Raw genomic sequence first — 21,333 nt, forward strand, 5'->3', positions numbered from 1 at the left:
ATGTGTACTTTTTTGTGTTTGTGTACATTATAATGTATCTTTGAATTATTTTATGTATTATGTGTATATTTTTGTGTGTTTGTACATATTTTTTAAACATCTTTCTGTTATCCAGCTCCCCTCACAACCACCTAATATCCGCATTTGCCCATTTCCTACATCATTTCCCATTTCTTCAACAAATCCCTGCCACAACGGACCCCTGCTCCCCTTTTCTGCACCAGTTCAGAAAAGTACCCCTTTCCCTGGTTAAAACCAAGTCCCACATACTGTTCCTTAAAGGCTGCTTAAACCATGGAATCCCCCTCAAATGGCCTAACCATAAGAATTCTTTTCTCTGGATCCAACCCCTCCTTTCACAATGGCTTCACCGTTTCAGATTCTGTCAGTCCCTGTCCCTCACAAACCTGGTACCGCAAAAATGCACCTCCATGGCATAGGCGTCCCAGAACCACCTCAGCTCTCTCCACAAGATACAGCTACTGTGCAATCCCTACTACATACACCACATCTCTGAAACTGAATACTTTGCTCTCCAGTACCTGGGAGTGTGTTCCAGATACTACCTCCATAAGTTATCCAACCTCCTGACATCCTACTACCACACTGGGGCACCACTCTCCAATCCCTATCCTATCCTCCTTGTTCCTCCTCATCAACCCCTCATAGCACCCAGACTCTGCCAAGCTGATATTTCAACTTGTCACATCCTCCGAAACTCCCTGACAAGACTCAAGTAAATCCAGAGCTAAAACAATCCCAGAACACTGTTGTTAACCTTTCCATGAAAATCCTCATCCCTACATAAGTTTCGGCCCTATCCAAAGGCCTCACCTTCAGCCCTACACTCAAATGTAACCATGTTGGACATGTCAAAGACCTATTCTCCTTCTTTCAATCCCTGCTATGGAAATACTTCTTTGTTAACAATCCCTCCATCTGCAGCCAACCTACTCCCGATGTTGAACCCTGTCTCTCCTACTTCACACTACCATCCAACTGTGATTGTCACCCCCCCCCCCCTCACCTAACAACCCACTTTGTCACATTCCAGGAATTCCTTACCTCCAACCTGGCCTCACCAGCCTTCTCTAAGTCCCTTCCTTTCAGCAGAAGAAAGGACATCCAAACAGATCCATACCTAATCATCCCACCTGCAGACAAATATTCCACCACTGTCATTATGAATCACAGAGACTACCTGGTGGAAGGCCTCTACTAACTGTGTGATTTCTTCTTCTTCTTCTCCTCCTCCTCCTCCTCCTCTTTCAGCACTGCAGCCCTAGTTGTGCCTTAGTCTCCTCAACAATCTTCCTATAAACATCTATGTTCTCTGCTGTTCTCTTCCATTCTCACATTTCCATCTTGAAAAGGTCAGCCAACATATTGTCCAGCGAACTAGTTCTTGATCAGTCCTTCCTTTTGGTGGAATACAATCTGCCCTTCAGTATTTGTTTGGGCATCCTGTCAACTGTCTCCTGTCATCCTCTCCATTTGTCCTAAACAGCGCATCCTTTGAGATTTAACAAATTTCACTATATCTTTCCCTTGTATTTCATGTTTCTACCCCATTCTCCAAGCTTCTCCCTCTCTCACGGGGCCATACATTTTTCACAGGATTTTCCTTTCAAATGCCTTTACGTTGTTCATTTCTCCTACTGTCATTGTCCAAGTTTCTGACCCATATGTAATCACTGGTTGCACAAGGAAACAGTATACTGTTTAATTTGGTTGATCTTGTAACTAGAGTATTATTGAATACCTGTAATTTGCATAATAGGCACTGTCTCCTGCTTGTATACTTTCTCTAATGTACTGTCTCATATTACTATCACTGGTTAAGAGTACACCTAAACAAAGGAAGCAGTTGACAGCTTTAAAATTTTTACTGTACGCCTTCAGGTCATATGATGTTCTTGCCTTAGAATTGGATATTACCATGTATTTGGTCTTGTCTTCATTTACTGTTAACACTAATTTTTGCTCCTTCTGCTTCCATTATTTTGTACAATTCTATAAGGGTGTTTACATTTCTTGAAACAATTGCAATATCATCTGCATATGCACATATCTGACTGGATTTCATCACTGTAATTCCTCTTGTCTATTTTTTGTATCACAGTGTGCAGTGCTCCTGAGGCATGTTTTCATTTTCACGTATGTTATTTATTAATACATGTATTTCATGTAGTAAAGGATGAACACTTAATTTTACAAGTTCTGGAACAATTCAGCCTTCACCAGGTGCACAGTTATTTTGCAATTTATATATCACCAATTCCACCTCCTTCAGTGTTGGTATTTTTGTTTCTTCCCTTTCATCCTCTCTTGCCTCTATACTCTCCTCCTATTCTTGTGGATCTCTTAATACCTGATCTAAGTTGGTACTGAGCATATCTTTTAAGTATTCTCCCCATCTCTGCAATATTTTTTGTTCCTCTCTGATTATATCATCACTTCTATTTTTACATGCATTTTGCGTGTGCTGAAATTTTTTTCTTATCTTTCCTATTGCATGATAAAATTTTCTCATCTCATTCTTTTCCTTTAGTTCCTCAATCTCTTGAAATTTTGCTTTCAGACATTCCTTTTTCTCTTTCTTAGATATCCTACAAGCATTAGACCTTAATTCTTTACACACCTCCACATTTTTTCTTGTCTCTCTCTGTATCATTCTCAGTCTTGCTGCATTTTTATGTTCTATTGCTAGTCTACATTCATCATCAAACCATTCATTTCTTTCCATTCTTCTTATCCCAACTGCTTCGTCTTCTGACTCATTACTTTCTGGATCCTATTCCATCTGTCTTGATTTCCCACTGTTTCCTTGCTGGCTGTCAGGACATCATTAACTTTTATTTGGTATGCTTTTACAATTTCAGGATCATTCAGTTTTGCTACATTCCAATTTGCTTTTTTCCTCATTTTTATGTATTACTGCTAACTTCTCTCTCACTACACCTTTTACAGCATAGCAGTCTGAATCATGGTTTGGACCCCTGCAGTTCCTGATGTGGCATATCATATCATTCCATTACTGACACAGGGTCCATTTGGTTAGCTACTCCATTTACACTTGCCCCAAGATATATTCTTTTATGTGGGAACTCATACTCTTAATGAGTAAATTATTTCTAGCAGCAAACTGACACAATATACAGCATTCTCATTACTTCTTCATGTAATATGCATCTCCCTGATAGTTTCTGTATTTATTTTGCCCAAGCTGTGCATTAAAATTTCCCACAACTGGCAGTAAGTTGTAGTTTTGTACTTTATTGCATGTGACTCTTCCACTTATAAACTCAGCCAGAGCGATTCCACATGACCTCCAATTCCTGCTTAAAACACCCCATTGTAGTAGATTATTATGCCCACACTGGAAGTATTTAGGCCCTCATCGATCAACACCTCCCCTCCAGCCAATTGCCCAAAATCTAGCCTCCCACATCCAAGATACCAACCACTTCCTTCATCAACTCTCTGCAATCCCCCTCCCCTTTACCTCCTGGACCCCTACTCGTCACTGTTGATGCAACTTCCCTATACACCAAAATCCCTGATGCCCATGGTACTGCTGCTACTGAGCACTATCTCTTGCAATGTTCTTCAGACTCTAAACACATTAATTCATTCCTCATACACGTTAATGTCAATTCCATGTCAAATCAACACAGAAAAGTAAAATTTTCAACCCAAACATCCCCATTTTTTATCAAATTTTGTGTGCTCATTGTACATGTTGAGAGAACGAAAAATGTCAAATTTCATAACAGTAGCACAAGTATAACAAAAGTAATGGGCACCTGAAGTTATAAAAATGTGCAGGAAATTCGATGCACGCTGCCGACAAAAAGGGCTGTAACTTCTGTTTTAACAGAGATAGAACCGTGAACATTGTAATTTTAGAATGGGGTAAGAACAAGCTTTCAAATTCTGTCCATCATGACCATATTCAACAATGTATATAATTCAGGTCAGTGGCCTTGTCCTTCAACCTTGAGTAACTCAAAACATGTTACCTTCAAAATTTCTGAAAATATATATTCGCTTTTTTATGTTACATTACACAACATAGTAAAAAAATTCAAGTTGGGATGATATTTGGTTTACAAGATATAAATTAATGTGAAACAATAAAGCAATACAAACTGCATGCAAACTGCAACAAAGTGACGAAGTACTAAAAAACAAGTCAACTCTTAAAAATGTGGCATGATAGCAACACACAGTCAGGGAGCAATATGAACAGATCAGTAGCAAGCATTTGTAATAGGGAAAGTGCAAATTTGTTCAGTTGATATCATCAGTGGCATAGCAACAGCTCACAAAATATGTGATAGATATAGGAAAAAATTTATGCACAACCTAGGACCAGTTTATGATCCAACTACATTGAAACAGGCAGGAATCACAAATCTTCGTAGCTCCTCAGACAAGTCAGACACATCTGTAGCCCCAGATATTGATTTACTTGTATTAAATGACAGTGTGGTACCCCTTGGTGAGTCACTAGTGAAAAACACGAGACAGAGGGAAAACATACGTCCATAAAAATTTTGAGAAAGTGTTTGTAGTATTCAAAATAAATAACAGAAAATGCAGAGAATGAAACAAATTTGAAATCTCAAATCATAATAGAACTGAAATAAAATTTCAGTACACACAGTGACAAGCTCCAAATATTGACATGTCTTCTGAAAAGTTGGAGCATTTGAAGGATTGAAAACGAATTTGGAGCATCACACTATTTAGAGAGAAAACCAGAACAATTACGTCACAGAATGTGGTATCTTAGCAACTCCTAATCCGAGACTTATCCTAAGCAAACATATTGTGAACTGTGTCACAGAATTCTACAACACAGGTGATATAAACTGCAGTTTGCATGGAATGAAGGATTTTGTTAATGTCAAAGAAAATGGTTTCAGGGTTCATTGACAAAAATGTCAAGTGCTGGGAAACCTGAATATGTTGCATCAAGTAATCTAAGATAAACATCCAAACTAAAACTAGCATTACCCAAATTTTGCTATTCAAAACCCAAGAATTTTTGTTGTGGATGGTGCAACCAGTGCCCATAGAATGTATGTTTACAGTACTCCTGAAAATGTGAAGCTCATCTTGGAAGGTTCAAAACTGAAAGAGTTGACATGATGCTGACTGTCAACTTAAATGTACAAACCGTACTTCACACAGATCATTTATAATCCCACCCAGCCAAAGTTTTGTATGTCAACATGTGTGAACTTCCCAAGTAAACATTCTCATGACATACCTAAAGGAGTTGTTCAACAAAATAGAACTGATGTAATAATATAAACTGTGGACATCTACAGATAGAACGACTCTCCAGACATGTCTATCCTCTGTGGGAGTGTTCTTAGGAAACATCAAAAAACTAAACAAAAGCTTCCGCAGCACTCCCTCATAGCCTCTCAAAAGCCTGAATTTCTGCAACATATGAAACAGACACTTCGTGACAATGAATAGAATGTTATATGTGATTTAGCAGGGAATTATCAATTTGTCCTGCTGGAACAATGCACAGGCCATTCATCCATTTGTTGTTTAGTACAGACATCCGTACACCCATGCAACTGATCACATTTCATTTGTAGTAATATCAGAATGCCTTAAACATGACATTATGATTGTTCATCTTTTCCAACATCATTTGGTTAACTTCACGATCTTCTATTTTCATAAAACACCTAACGACTTTTATTACTTCTCAGATGGTGCTGCAGCCCAGTACAAATACCACAAGAATTTTGCAAACATACCTTTCATCAGAATGATATCAGCATCTGAACAGAGTGGGATTTCTTTGCCACATCACATGACAAAAGACCATTTCATGGTGTCACTGGTACAATCAAGAGAACTTCTTCCCATGCCAGTCTGAACCGCATCTATGTACTCTCAGATGATGACACTCACAGAGTTACTTGAATGGTGTTCCATTACAGTGTGTCAATTTCATTATAAAACTAACACTCAGTACGATGACGCATTTCTCCATCAAGAGCATTTACAGGTATCTCCCCACTCCAAATTCCACTGTGTTATTTCCACTGGCTGGTTTGGATACGTTTTGAATGTTAGTGAACATACAAATTGGGTTACAATTGGCTACCTATGCCCTCACAGCCATTCACCACCATTTATACACCCCAAGAAACCAGACATCTTTACTGTGGAAAGGCATTCTTACAAAGGCTGACGTGAGAACAGCGACAGGCCAAACGTATGTCCTTTCACCATAAGATGCACAAACAGAGTTATATCTTGCTAGGCACTATCAGGGGACGATAAGTCCTGAGGATACATTTGTCATTGCATTTCTTTGAGTACAAATCACACTGAAACTTCCTGGCAGATTAAAACTGTGTGCGGGACCAAGACACAAACTCGGGAGCTTTGCCTATCATGAGGAAACACTCCACCATCTGAGCCACCCAAGCATGACTCACAGCTCATCCTCAGAGCTTTACTTCTGTCAGTGCCTTATCTCCTGCCTTCTAGACTTCACAGAAGCTCCCTGCGAAACTTGCAAGACTAGCACTTCTGGAAGAAAGGATATTGCAACGACATGGCTTAGTCACAGGTTGGGGGATATAATGAGATTTTCACTCTGCAGTGGAATATACACCAATACTAAACTTGTTGGTACATTAAAACTGCATGCCAGACTGAGACTCAAAATTGGTACCTTTGCCTGCCGCACATATGTGCTCTACAGACTGAGCTACCCACACACAACTCATGACCCATCTTCATAACTTTACTTAGATCCAAAATCTCATTCCAGAATCATATCTGAACGTTTTCCATGGGCTCCACTTATTTAACTGGGATGGTTATATCATGTTTTGGCTCACTGAAGGTCAGAGATCATAGTCTGTTACCTTGGATATTACACATGCTTACTATTGGCCAGCTGGTACCTTACTATGCATTTAAATCACACGATCTTTTTGAATAATATGGTTTTCAGTACTTTATGTCATTTTGTTCAAGCTTGCTTTCCATTTGCATTGCTTTTATTTTTTTCACATACCTGTCAATATTAATTTATATGTCCTAAACCTAATGTCATCCCAACTTGATTTTTTACTATGTTATGCATTGTAACATCAAGAAGATTAAACTTTCAAGGAGACTTGGTTTGAGTTATTCGAGGTCAAGGTCACTGACCTTAATTATGTACATTATTTGGGTATAGTTATGTTTGATACAACCCTTACTCCCTTTACGAAAATTTCCTCATTCATGTTTCTGTCTCTGTTAGAACAGAAATTACAGCTGTTTTTGTCAGCGGTGTTTGTCAAATTTTCTGCACATTTTTATAATTTCGAACAGCTATTACTTTTGTTATACTTTTGCTGCAATTCTGAAATTTGACATTTTTCATTCTCTCATCATGTGCAATGGACACACAAAGTTTAATGCAAATTGTAGATGGTCGGTTGTTTGATTTGGAGGAGGGGACCAAACAGCAAAGTCATCAGTCCCATGATCTAGGATGGCAGAAATCAAGGGAGGAACAATATGAACAGTATAGTCCAGTCAAGGGGAAGGGGAAGGGGAAGGGGAAGGGGAAACTGCGCGAACAAAGAGAGAAGAGGGACATCAGGGCAGCAGGAACAGGAAACAACAGGAGCAGGGTAGGTGGAAACAGGGAGAGCAGGGATGCCCCAGAAACGTACGTGCGGTGGAGCACCAGCACCGCCAAAAAACCACCCGACACCCACACCACATCATACCACCATACCATTATAACAATACAATGGGGACAAGACAGGGGAAGAAAACACAAAAAAGGGGAAACAAAGCATCATAATATACAAGACAAAATGTAGGGAAAATGTGGGAAGAACCTGGCCGGTGCAGAGGCAAAGTCAAGGCCTCCATAACAAATGCTTACGCTTATGCTTACTGAGGAACTCAAATGCCAGAGGAAAATTCAAGGATGTATATCTCAGAGTAAAAACCACTTTTGCGAAGAAAACTGAGGATAGACATATCCATGTGAGGATCCTCTGCTAACACACATGAAAAGGAGGGTGGGAGGACATATTTAGGGTGAAGGGAGAAAGACGGAGGCAGTCCAGCAAAATATGAATCAGCGAGAGTGAGATTCCTGCCAGGAGAGGCAGAGGGAAGAACTCCACATGGTGGGAGTCTCCTTGATCATGCAAGGTTCATTAGATAGGGAGTAGCCTCCCAAGAATCAGCCAACAATTGAGCAAAACAGGATTTGATGTAAAGCCGCAAATCCAACCCCAGAGGGGTTATGGAGAACGAGGGGTAGGTGGCCATATCATGCCACCCCCCCCCCTCCCTCCCCGGCCAGGTGATCAGCGAGTTCATTACCCGGGATACCTACATGGTCAGGAACCCAAAGAACGTCGACCGAACATGCAGAATCACCAAGCTCAGCAAGAAGATCATTGATGGCAGGAAAAACACCGAGATATTGCCTGAAGGCCACTCATTGAGTCCATACGTAACAAAACTCGAGTGAGGGAGCACCATTTAATAAAACGGGGGGCTGATAGACAGCCATCAGTTCCACAATAAACACCCCACACTTGGCAGGCAAGAGATGGCGCACCATGACAACAGAAGACGTGAAGGCATTTCCCACATGAACAGCTGATTTAGAGCCATCAGCGTAAAAAACAATGGCATCCTGAAACTTCTGTAAGAACATTTGGAACCAACAATGGAATACCACTGGAGCAATTGAGGCTTTCGGACCCTGGAAGAGAGCCATCCAAATCCGTGGCCACGGAACTAACCAAGGTGGGGTGGTTGAGAGAGAGCATGGGGAAAGAGGACAAAAAGGGCAAGATGGAAGTCACGGTGGATAGAAGCGAGGCGGGACCCAACTGGTACGCCCAGCCAAATGTGGGCAGCGGGCAGGCAATGTCCCAAAAAGAATAGAATGGGGGGAAGTGGCCAGGTAGCAAGGGAAGAGCAGACAGTGATGGCTAGGAAACCAGGTGCTGGGACTGCCAAATGGATATGGGAGGGGTCCCAGTGTCAACTAGAAGATTATCAACAGGGCTAGTGCGAAAGGCACCATTGGCTAGATGGACACCTCGATGGTGAACCGCATCCAGGAGGAGCAGCGTGGAAGAGGCAGCTCATCAAACTTGACAACCATAGTCCAGACGAGACAGAACTAATGACTGGTAAAGATGGAGAAGGGTCAAACAATCCACTCCCCAAGAGGTGTGGACAAGGAAGCAAAGAACATTGGAGTTTACACAAACAGCCAACCTTCAGATGACAGATATGGGGCAACCAAGTAAGCGTGTTGTCAAAAAGAAGACCCAAGAAACGGAACTGGAGGACCACAGTCTGACGTTGACCATCAAGGTAGAGCTCCGGGTCAGGATAGGCCATAGTACTGTGACAAAAATGCACCACCCTCGCCTTAAGGGGAGAGAATTAAAAACTGTGCCAGAGTGTCCACGTGGAAATGTGCCAGACAGCACCCAGGAGCTGTTGTTCTGCAGAGGCCACTGAGTGGGAGTCAGCCCCAATACAGAAATCGTCCACATACAGAGCAGGGGTGAGCAGGGGTTCAGCAGATGTCACAAGTCCTAAACTAGCGACTGTAAAAGAAGGGCACTTAATACAAAACGCCATTCTCATGGGTCTGCAGAGAGCTGAGAACAGTGCCAACCCAGACTCTGAATGACCGGTGGGACAGAAACTGGCAAATAAAAATCGGGAGAAGCCCCGAAGACCCCACCCATGGAGTGTAAGGAGAATGTGATGGCATCAAGCTGTGTCGTAGGCCTTACGAAGATCAAAGAAAACTGCGATAAGATGGCGGCATTGAGAAAAGGCCTGCCGAACTGCAGTTTCCAATCAAATCAGATGATTGATCGGAGACCGTCCCTCGTGAAGCTGCACTGGTATGGAGATAAAAGGTCCCAAGAGGAACATCCGTTAGGCTGATGGGCTGGTAACTATTGAGGGACAATGGATCCTTGCAACGCTCAAGGACAGCAACCACAACACTGTCCCTCCACTGAGAGGGGAAAATGGCTTTAAGCCAAATATGGTTAACCACCTAGAGGAGATATTAGTGTTGTGGAGGAATCAGGTGTTGAAGGAAGGAATTGGTTATGGATGGAAACAGGGATAGGAGCTGAATCATGGGAAGAAGAGAGGCACAGAAGATGATCCCATTCAGTAAAACGTTAATTGTAGGACTCTGCCTGACAAGAAGTAAAACATAAGCAGGACACTTTAGCCTGCTGTTTCCGGAGGAGGAAGGCAGCTAGATACGACGCTGATGGCATCACAAAATGAGTTTCAAGCAGTTCCTGGAGAACTGATGGATCTGTACAAATTCCATCTGGAAGGGCAAGCCCCAGAATGAAAGACTGCCACTGACATCCGTGGAAGGTGCAGAGTGAACCTACAACTTTGATGAAGGGGGAGAAGAACCTAGAGAGGAGACAAAGCATTTCCAACACACCCATTTGCTCTGTTTGATTAAGTAATGAGCTTTGGCATGAAGACTTTTAAAGGTAATAAGACCAGTGCAGGACAGATGCCTCTTAAGATGTTGCAAGGTGTGATGACGATCACAGATAACAGTGGCCACCGTCATGCTTTACCATGGAACTGGACAACTGCGAATGGGGCCTGTCAAGTGGGAAACAGCAATGTCAGCAGCGTGGATAGTCTTATCGGGCAAATCATGGATGACTTCATCAACACAACCTGAAAAATAAGGTGAAAAGATACCCTGAGAGGTATATAGAGGCCAATCAGAATAATGGAAAGCCCAGCAGGGTAACCTGTTCAGCGGGAGGCAGGAAGGGAATGAGGGAATGAATGGGGAGTGGTCACTATCCCAGAAGTCATCGTGTGGCAACCAATGTAAGGAAGAAAGAAGGGGAGGGGGACAAGTCGAAAGATCAATGGCAGAAAAAGTGCCACATGTGCCACTAAAATGAGTAGGGGAACCATCATTAAGAAGGCACAGGTTACAATCCACAAGAAATTGGCCAATGAGGAGCCCCCGACTAGATGAAGAAGCACTGCGCCACAAGGGGTGATGGGCATTAAAATCTCCAAGGAGGAGGAAGGACGGGGGAAGTTGGTGAAGGAGGGCAGTTAGGGCAGCAGATTAAGGTGGCCTGTCAGAAGCAGCAACTGCTTCTAACAGGGTACAAAGTGGGATCCATGTACTAACAATATCGTATGGACCAACATGCAGACACCACCAGAAGCGCTCAAAGGGCCAACACAGTTCCTAAAGAAAGCATGGAACCCACGAAAGGTCGGTAAGTGAGCATCAGTAAAATGACATTCCTGGAGAATGGCACAAGCTGCCGAGTAAAAGGCAGTAAGGGATTGCAACTCTGGGAGGTGATGGTAGTACCTGTTAAAGTTCCACTGAATAATCATAATCATGTGGCAAGTATCCAAATGGGAAGCTAATCACGCCGCCGGCTCACCATCCATCGGGGTGTGATCCGTAACTAATAAGTGACACTTAGGTTGTGATGGAGGATGGAGGTGATGGCACCTCTGGGGGCACTGGGGTGGGGGGGGGGGGGGTGCTTGTCCTGAGACTTTATGTTTCTTCTTCTTCTCTTCCATTAAGTGAGGAGGGCATGGCACAGAGGGAGAGTGGGCTTCTGCAAGACCCAGAACCAAAAGAGAGCAAGTGAGCATGGGACCCAAAGGCTGTGTGTCCCACAGCTGAGTTGTGCCTGAGAGACAGAGGGAGGGGTCCCGGGAGGGAGATCCATCATCGGTAGTGCCAAGGAAGGGGGACACTTCTTCAGACAGGGAGTGGCGGTGGCATCCAGAGAGGAGGGTGTGGGAACCACAGGGGGAGCGGAGAGGAGGGTGTGGGAACCACAGGGGGAGCGGAGAGGAGGAAATGAAAGGAAATAACAGGGGGCAAAAGCAGACAGATGGAACTGGTCAAATTTCTGACAAGCCTCAGTGTAAGATAAGCTATCCAGGGCCTTACACTCTTGTATCTTCTTTTCTTTCTTATAATCCAGGCAATCTGATGAGCGTGGAGAGTGATGTTATGACAATTTACACACACAAGTGGTGGTACACAGTGGTTCCCATCATGGAATGTGTCCACACATAAAGGGTCCACTGTACATCAGGACGATGTGCCTCAAACACAAGCACTGAAAGCACCTTATGGGTGACAGGACGTATGGCTTCATGTCGCACCGATAACACACAACCTTGACCTTCTCTGGGAGGGTATCTCCCTCAAAAGTCGCAATAAAGGCGCCAGTATAGATATATTTGTCCTTATGACCTTTCTGCACATGCTGAACAAAATGAATGCCCCATCATTCCAGATTGGCCTGGAGTTCCTCATCAGCTTTAAGGATGACGTCCCTATAAAAGGTGACTCCCTGGACCATATTCAAAGGCCAGTGAGGTGTAATGGAGATAAATTATCACAAGCATGAAGAGCTGCAGACTGGGCAGCAGGAGTTCTGATCAACAGAGAACCTGACTGCATCTTACTGAGAGATTCCACTTTGCCAAACTTGTCTTCAATATTTTCCACAATAAATAATTGCTTTGTGGCGATGAATGTGTCCCGTCCGTCCTAGAACAGACCAGTAGCGGAGAAAGTGTTCCACCCCAAGCCAGCGAGCCTGGCCCTCCCTCCAGGGTGTAGCCAGGGAAGGGAATGCCTCAGAGACATAAGAAACAGCATTCAACAACCCGACACCACTTGAAAAGATGGCCGTAGGAGAACAGCCAGATTTTTGGCACTTCATGCGCAAAGCATGTGCCTTGTAACCACCCACTCCGATCTTGGGCTCTAACCATGGGTGGCACCCATCCACAGCAAGGGCTGTCTAGCACGACGGCCACTGCGGGGAGTTCCAATGCTCCACAATGACAAGCACCCACTCCTCGGCATACATGGGGAGCCATCAGCTCAGGTATCAGAAATGTGATCCCTGTGTTGTCAGGGGGCTCAATCACATGGGAACATAACAGCCCCACCACACAGACTGGCTACACGTGCCAGTGACCAAGTGGGGCAGAGGGGGATCAGCAGGGATGGACGAGCGGAAGGAAGGAGTGAGAGGAATCCATGCTGTAGATGCTAGGGAGGGAGCTCTTCCCCAAATGGCTCACACTTGGGAGAGAAAATTTAGACGTGGAGGTCAAATCCCAAAGGGGGAGCAAAAATGCCAAAAATGAAGGCTGACAGAGAAAAGGCAAGGGGAACAAAACTGCAAGAAATGTAGGAAACCAGGTGGATAGGTAGGTTGACATAAGTAAGAACACCAAGAGAGGGGAAGGAGGGGGAGGAGTGGAGAGGGAGCAAGGATGGGGAGGGAGGGCACAGAAAGAAAATGCAGCAGGGAAGGAAGAATGCGCTACAATAGCTCAGGACCACATGGGCGCCACGCAAGAGTTCACGCAAGAACTGTGAGCCCCCTGGGGGTGATGAAAATCGGAAATGGTTGGGTTGGCAGCTGTGTTGATTTGACATGGAATAACTCCTTACTAACTTTTATCCTAACACACAACTACTACTACTACTATGAAGGGAATGTATACAAACAAATCCACCACACAGCCATGACCACCCATATGGCACCCTCCTATAAATTCCTGTTTATGAGTCACCTAGAGCAAACCTTCCCAGACTCCCACAACCCCAAGTCTCTGGTCTGGTTCACATTCACTGATGATATCTTCATCATATGGACTCAGGGCTAAGGCAACCTACCCTCGTTCCTTCACAACCTCAACACCTTCTTTCCCATCCGATTCACCTGGTCCTCCTCAATAAAGCATGCCTCTTCCTGGTTGTTCACCACCTCTTCTCTGATGGCTCCATCCACACCTCTGTCCACATTAAACCTACAGACCACCAACAGTACCTGCATTTTGACAGCAGCCATCCCTACCACACCAAAAAATCCCTCTCTTACAGCCAGGCCAATGGGCGACAGCGCATCTGCCATGACAAGAATTCCCTTGCCCAGTATGCTGAAGGTCTCACAAAGGCCTTAACAGACAGATATAGTACACAAATGGATCTCCCATGTCATATTCCCACACACCAATTCTCCCACTGCCCCCTAGAACCAGCTACAAAGGAATATCCCATTAGCCACCGAATACCACCCCAACTGGAACAACTGAACCTCATCCTTCATCAGAGCTTTGATTGTGTATCATTGTGCCCTGAAATGAGGGACATCCTATCCAAGATCCCTCCCACCTCTCCTAACCTCCACAATGACCTAGTGCATCCCTATGCCACTCCCAGTCCCTTGCCACACAGATCATATAAATGTGGAACACCCAGGTGCAAGACCCGCCCAATCAACTAACCCAGCACTTCTTTTACCAGTCCCATCACAACTTTATCCTACACCTTGAGAGACTGGGCCACCTGTGAAAGCAACCATGTCATACCAGCACTGCTGCAATCATTGCACAGCTTTTTTTATATTGGTATGACTACTAACCAGCAGTCCACCAGGATGAACAACCACCCGTGGCCAAGTGTTAAGTAGACCACCCAGTGACACAACATGCAGCAGAGCATAACATGCACCATTTCGATGGCTACTTCAACATCTAGGCCATCTGGGTCCTCCCCTCCACCAGTATCTTTTCTGAACTACACAGATGGAAGTTACCCTGACGACACATCCTCCACTCCCGAAAGCATCCCAGCCTCAACCTATGATAATCTTGTGTCCCCATATCCTCCACCCAACAGTTTCTGCCCCCTCTGTCCCATCAACTCCTCCCAATTCACACCTCCTTACCTTCACTGTGTGCCACTCTCTGCCAACACACCAACCAGTCTTTTCCCTACCTGCCCCTTTCCTTTTCCACTCCCCATCCCCACATTCCCTCCCTCCAAAGCCTCCCAACACTGAACCTGGCAGCCTGGTCCTGCCACCTTCTGGATCTGCACACTCCACCAGACAATGCTCTTCTCTCGTCCCACCTGTACCCTGCTATGTCTCCCCCTTCCTTGTCCCACTCCAGATTGCTCCTTTCATTCAACGCAAAATTGCAGTCTGGCCACAGAGGCTGGAGATAGCAGTCGAGTGTGTGAGGTGACTGCTTGTGTGAATGTGTGTGTGTGTGTGTGTGTGTGTGTGTGTGTGTGTTATCCTTCCTTTTTTGAAGAAGGCTTTGGCCGAAAGTTCAACGTGTAACAGTCTTCTGTTATGTCTGTCTGGAACTCAACCTGTCATCTTCACGGTGAGTTGCAAGCTATCCTTTTTCAAAATTGTTGTTGTCAGTACACAAATGGTATCTTGTGAACACATCCTTTGGTACTGATACATTTACAGGTATCTTATTCTAATCAACATGTCATCTGAATAAAACTTCACAAATTGTATGTTTAGGCAACTTTTTAAGTGTGTGTGTGTGTGTGTGTGTGTGTGTGTGTGTGTGTGTGTGAGAGAGAGAGAGAGAGAGAGAGAGAGAGAGAGAGAGAGAGAGCAGCAAGATGAATGAAGTGCAGTAAAATAATACAAAACTCAAAGACTGAGGTACAAATAAAAAACATAAAAGAAATTATGGCAATGTGCTCTCTGATACAATGCAGCAGTTGCTCTTCTCTTACATGTTCTGGATGGTGTCCAAGTGGATTTTCAGGAGGGGATTACCTTGCTCCTTGGCTCACATGAGCTTGCGACTGCTCTTTTACTGATTCTAAGGCAGAATCCCAGGCTTTGTTGAGCTTTTAGTATGCATATGTGTTGACAATATTTCCTACAAACCTAGTCTCAATCATATTTCTGATAACAAAAAAAAAGTTCAAATGTGCATGAAATCTTATGGGATTTAGCTGCTAAGGTCATTAGTCCCTAAGCTTACACACTACTTAACCTAAATTATCCTAAGGACAGACACACACACCCATGCCCGAGGGAGGATTCGAACCTCCGCCAGGACCAGCCGTTCTGATAACATTGTCACTAAAACTCAGCATACACTTATAAGCCAAAACATTACGATTACTGCACACTACAACATTGGATGCCACCTGGTGACATTGCGAGCACATGATGAGGTAACAAAGTTATGTGAGCGGATAAGACATGGACAGGGACTCACCCTCGTGATGATATGGGCTGCAAATTGGGAAATCCATTGAGGTAAGCAACTCTGACAATGGGCAGATTATTATTATGCCAAGCCTATGAAAGAGTATCTCCAAAATGGCGAAGCTGGTCAAATGTTCCCATGCTACTGTCGTGAGCCTTTACGGAAAGATGGATGTCCATAACTGTTCAGAGAATGTGGGGTCCAGAGGCTTGTTTGCTCTGTAAAGTAGGATACATGGTGATCTTTGGCATCCCTGCTGAAAGATTACAATGCTGGTGCACATACAGGTGTTTTGGAGCACACTGTTCATTGTACACTGTTGAACATGGAGCTCTGCACCAGACAAAAACTACATGTTCACATGTTGATCCAACAACAGCATCAATTATGACTGTAGTGGGGATGGTACCATTGGGATTCGACTGTCAATCAATGGAAACATGTCAGCTCCTTGGGTGAATCAGAGTTTTGCTACATTAGGTTGATGGTTGTCTCCACAAATCCTGTTATCAAGATGAATGGTGGCTCTAAACATGCAGCAGGCCATGGCCAAGGCTATTGGTAACGTTATTATGCTATACGTGACATTCTCCTGTGCTTGTTTGGGACCTGCGATAGTAATCGAAGACATGCCGACAGCTGTGAACCACTTGCATCCATTCATCCTTGATGCCTTCCTCAACGACAATGTCATCTTTTAGCAGGATAATTGTCCATGTCTCAGAGCCAGGACCATGCTGCAGTCGTTTGAGGAGCATTGCAGTGATATCACGATGTGTCAGCAACCAAATTCACCCGATTTAAATCCTATGGAACTCATGTGGGTTGCTATTGGGCGCCATCACCGTGTACGCAAATCAGCATCCTGTTATTTGAGTGAGTTAAGCCGGTATTACACGACGATCCACCGCGAACGGTACTGGCCTATCGCGACAGCCATCTAGCGGTAGAACGGGTGAAACTACGTAAATTAGCAGACAGATTATCTGCACGCAGGAATAGAGAGCAATTCTAAACTGCCGTCAATCCGCACATGCGCAGTAGGCAGCGATAATTCGCGCATGCGCAGAAGGGTGTACCATGGTTTTTTCTGCTTGTTGTTTGGTTATTGTTAGGCGGCTAGTGGCTAATTTCAGACGTTCGTGTTGGAGATTTCTCACGTTGGGGATCTTCTGCATTTTGTTTTCAGTAAACAGGTTTCACAAATGCAGAAAAGAAACTTTTTTGCAGTATACTCTTATATACGAGCTGTTTGTGAAAGGATTTCTTCTATTGATAGCTTCGTATTCTAGAAATGAAATGGAGCAGAGAGGAATTAAGCATCTGAAATCAGGCATACAGCGAGGAAAGGTGTATGTATGACCCACTGTATCATAATAAGGTAGTCAGAAATCGTTTCTTTCTGAGGAATATGCATATAACATTATACGGTGATTTTCGATTTGTATCGTAATGCCTTAGTTTACGAAAGTTCAAGGTTTGATTTAATTGCACCTGTTGCTTGATTTCAACATGCCAGAAAAGAGAAACTGGCATTGAAAGGGAGAAAGTCCTTGCAGTTTGCCCCAGTGCAACAGACGAGGACTGCAAAATTCTGAGTATAGCCCAAAATTGGAAAAATAACACAACGTCACCTAAGTATTGGTCATTTAATGTGTTGGAAATTGCAGTGCATACATCCACAACAACTTTTGAAATCATGGGCTGTGTTATTCTGTGGCTAAAAGCCAGACTCTTAAAAGATTCCCCATTCGCCAGGAAACATAATGTTACAACCAGCCAGCAACATAACAGGGCGTTCACCGGTATTTTATTAGTGATCCAGGCTGGTATGATCACAAAACATAACCGTATAATTCTTATTCTCTAGAAGGTGAAATAGCCTCCCTCATGACTGTGTCACACTTCTTGTTTCCATCTTCTATCATAGACAGCAGCTTCTCGAAACAGGCCATGTCCATCCTAACAAAGTTCCGAAATTCTTGCGGATCTTCGGGCCTCAGTTCTTTCATTAACAGTGAATATATTTCCCTGCCTTCCACCCTTCTTGTCAGCCAGGGTCGAACCCAACAACGTTTGACTTTTCGTTTTCGTCTCCGTTCTGCCAGGGCAATAGCTCCAAAAACAAGTGGATCCTCCATGTGCAATATGCTGTATAAATGTAAATTTCGATATACATACACATGCGTAACCAAACTTTCATAGTTTTGCAAAACCTAACATTCATCAAAAATATAAGGAAAAAAACAAAACATTACAAGAAGCTGAAAGTATGTAATCCAGTAGTACTTTCAGATTTTCATAAAAGGTTGATACCACAGTTCAATGTTGGCTATTAACCTTAATAAAAATATTTAAAATCCATAAAAATGGCTGGCATTCTAAGAAACAGAAAAAGTTTACATGGGCAGCAGTGAAACTGTTAACCTTGTTATGGCCACACTTCAAGCAGTCCTCAGCTACCAACTGTTGTCTTTGATGGTCTTCTCATATATTTTAATCTCTACAGCTTTTTTTTAATTACACTATCCCAGAAACAATGATAGCAGTGTCACTGAATGCAATTTTATGTCCACCTTCTAATAGATGTCCACCTATTGCAGATTTTTCTTGATGGTGTAATCAGTGACATCTCTCATATTCTGTCTGCTAATGTTCTATCATATGCACGGTCTGCTAGACTTAATACTTTCCACACTTACTCAGTATTTTGTAAGCACTAGGAATTCTGTAGGCTACATTACCTTATCTGCATATTTTAGCTGAAGGCCTAAAGATTGACTCGGTGTTACGTCCCTTCAGAAGCCAGCTAACCTTTCCCGTCATTCGTCCACAGAATGACAAACACTCGACATTTTTACTCTCCTCAGTGGCCTTCTGTTTACCGATACCTCCTGAAACTGTTTGCGGTATCTGATCACGGAATTTGCAGTGAAATTAGCTGGATACTTTCAACATTCAAACCGCCAGCTCATAATTTGATAAGGGCTAGGAGCAAATATACCTGCACCAGAATAACAAAGTGACTGACGTCTAGCTGTTTACAGGGCTGCTACTGTAGCAACAGCCAGAGAACGCACTCAGTCATGCCTTACGTGCCTGTCCCCATTATCAAATCTCTTCGCTATAGCTACTGTCAGGTTGCAGACAACGCTTGTGGCCGGTAACCTAAACAGTTGTGACAGATTTCAACGTGTGCTCTGTTTGTTCGTGTGGCGAGTTTATTTTGCACTTCAGAATGTCCGGAGGTTACAGCATTAAATGCGCAGAAAAGTACAGTTTCTAAGCTGAAAGTTCAGTGATCCATTCATGTTTTGTGTGGTCAGACACATAATTTTATGTGCTTGATGCAGGACTATTTCAAGAAGGAGACAGACAATAATTTGACTCTATTCCTTTATCAAAGGTAGTCTAAAGAACTGTAGATGCTTTGAAGATGCATAGAAACACTGCCATTAAAGTTTATAAGGGAAAATACTCTGCAGAACAGGAAGGGGCTGATTCGTCTAAGCTACGGATACCCGGTAAAGGGGGGAGGACAGAACAAGAAATAACAAACTTGGACTCATTCCAACAATACGCTGTTTGTTGTCACATATATGGATATTACAAGATAGAAGATCCAGCTATAAAAAGAAACTGCGCCCTACTACTTAGAGGCAGACTTAGTGGCAGCAAGACTTGTTTGTTAAAGGTTGTCACAGCACTATGTTTTCAGTACAACAAATTAACAAACACAAAATAACAATGAAGGGAGGTGATATTGTTGAGTGGCATTATCGATTTTTAAGACACTGCTCAAGAGCCATTCGAAGACATTCTGTGGCTCACCAAAACCTGGATAAACAGATGTCATTTCGTCAGAAAAGACTGGATAGATGATAGTATATATGGAAGTTCCGCTGTTCTTGGGGGAAATGGTACAAACATTATTGTCTACCATGCTGGCACTTCATTTGGTTTCATGATGTACTGCCTCCTTGTTTACAAATCAGGAGAAACAGGTGAATATCTGGATGAGATTAATCATGATGGTTTTCTCATGCTATTCACAGGCAACTATTGGAAAACTTAAATTGGCCATCTGTCACTGTGACGGATAGTGTCCCGTACCCTTCAGTTATTAAAGATAAAGCTCTGACAATAAATACAAAAAAAAGGCAACACTGTTGAACAGTTAAAACACAATAATGTGAAAGTTCAGGACAATTTGTGCAAGGCACAGCTTGTGGAACCAGTGAAAAAAGATATAACCAGAGTTCCAACAATATGTAGTTGATGAGGCAGCTAAAGAACATGGCCACAGATTTCTAATAAGGGAATGTTCCAATTCAACATGTCAAAACCTACCCCGAAACTTTTTATACAGGAAGAATCCGTCGATAGAAACACGATGCCAACATTTTAGCTGTCAAGATACACTGAAAGTAATTTTTAGAAAATGTTGAAAACTGCTAAATTCGTAGTTCACCAGGCAGCTAGAGAAATGTACACCCCTGCTAGAGCTGGAGTAGACACCACGTGTGCAACATGGAGGACATATACCATATGTTGACATTACATCGATAAACTGGCACAAAACAATCGTAACCTGTGAAGTGAATTTCAGTTTCTGTTGATAGTTTCTCTGACACAACTGTTCAGTGTTACTATCTGCTCATTTTGCAACTCATTTAATATCCATAATAACTAGCTGTGGCTGCTAACACTATATGTCTTTCTGCAGGTTCCAGAGTTTCACAGCAACTTGGAATTCAATTAACATTTTCAACCTTGCAAAGATGAAATATGAAGAATGTGGTGTGCAATCAAAGTCACCTACTTCTCCTGAAAACCTACGTATGTGTTATTTATTAATCAACTTCTTGGACATTCATATGAATGATGTTAACATTTCATTAGAAATTGTGGAAATATCAGTATTAGAAGACACAGGAAATAACACAGATGACTCCCTGATTTAGTTCAATCAATAATTGTTGTGCTAGTTAGAAGTCCAGAACAAAAATAGACTACCTTGAAAGCAGAAAAAAGGGGGGCAGTAATAGCTTTCTGTGACAAACAAAAGGCTGAATTTTGGTTAAACAAAGGGAGGAGAAAGTGCTTAAACTTAAACAGTGTGCAAAGCCCTGAACATGAATTATATAAATCTGATTTACATGAAGTACGAAATACATGCCAAAAATGAAACACACAAAAGTGTGAAAGAAA

At 43.0% G+C, this 21,333-nt stretch overlaps 1 protein-coding gene across 3 annotated transcripts in view; it reads right to left on the minus strand.

Annotated features, from left to right (window-relative positions):
* Window positions 1-21,333, minus strand: part of LOC126183524 (WD and tetratricopeptide repeats protein 1-like) — a 207,148-nt gene that overhangs the window by 165,909 nt on the left and 19,906 nt on the right. The gene's annotated exons all lie outside the window — the stretch shown is intronic.

The sequence above is a fragment of the Schistocerca cancellata genome, chromosome 4 (assembly GCF_023864275.1).
Source record: "Schistocerca cancellata isolate TAMUIC-IGC-003103 chromosome 4, iqSchCanc2.1, whole genome shotgun sequence".
Taxonomy (NCBI): Eukaryota; Metazoa; Arthropoda; class Insecta; order Orthoptera; family Acrididae; genus Schistocerca; species Schistocerca cancellata.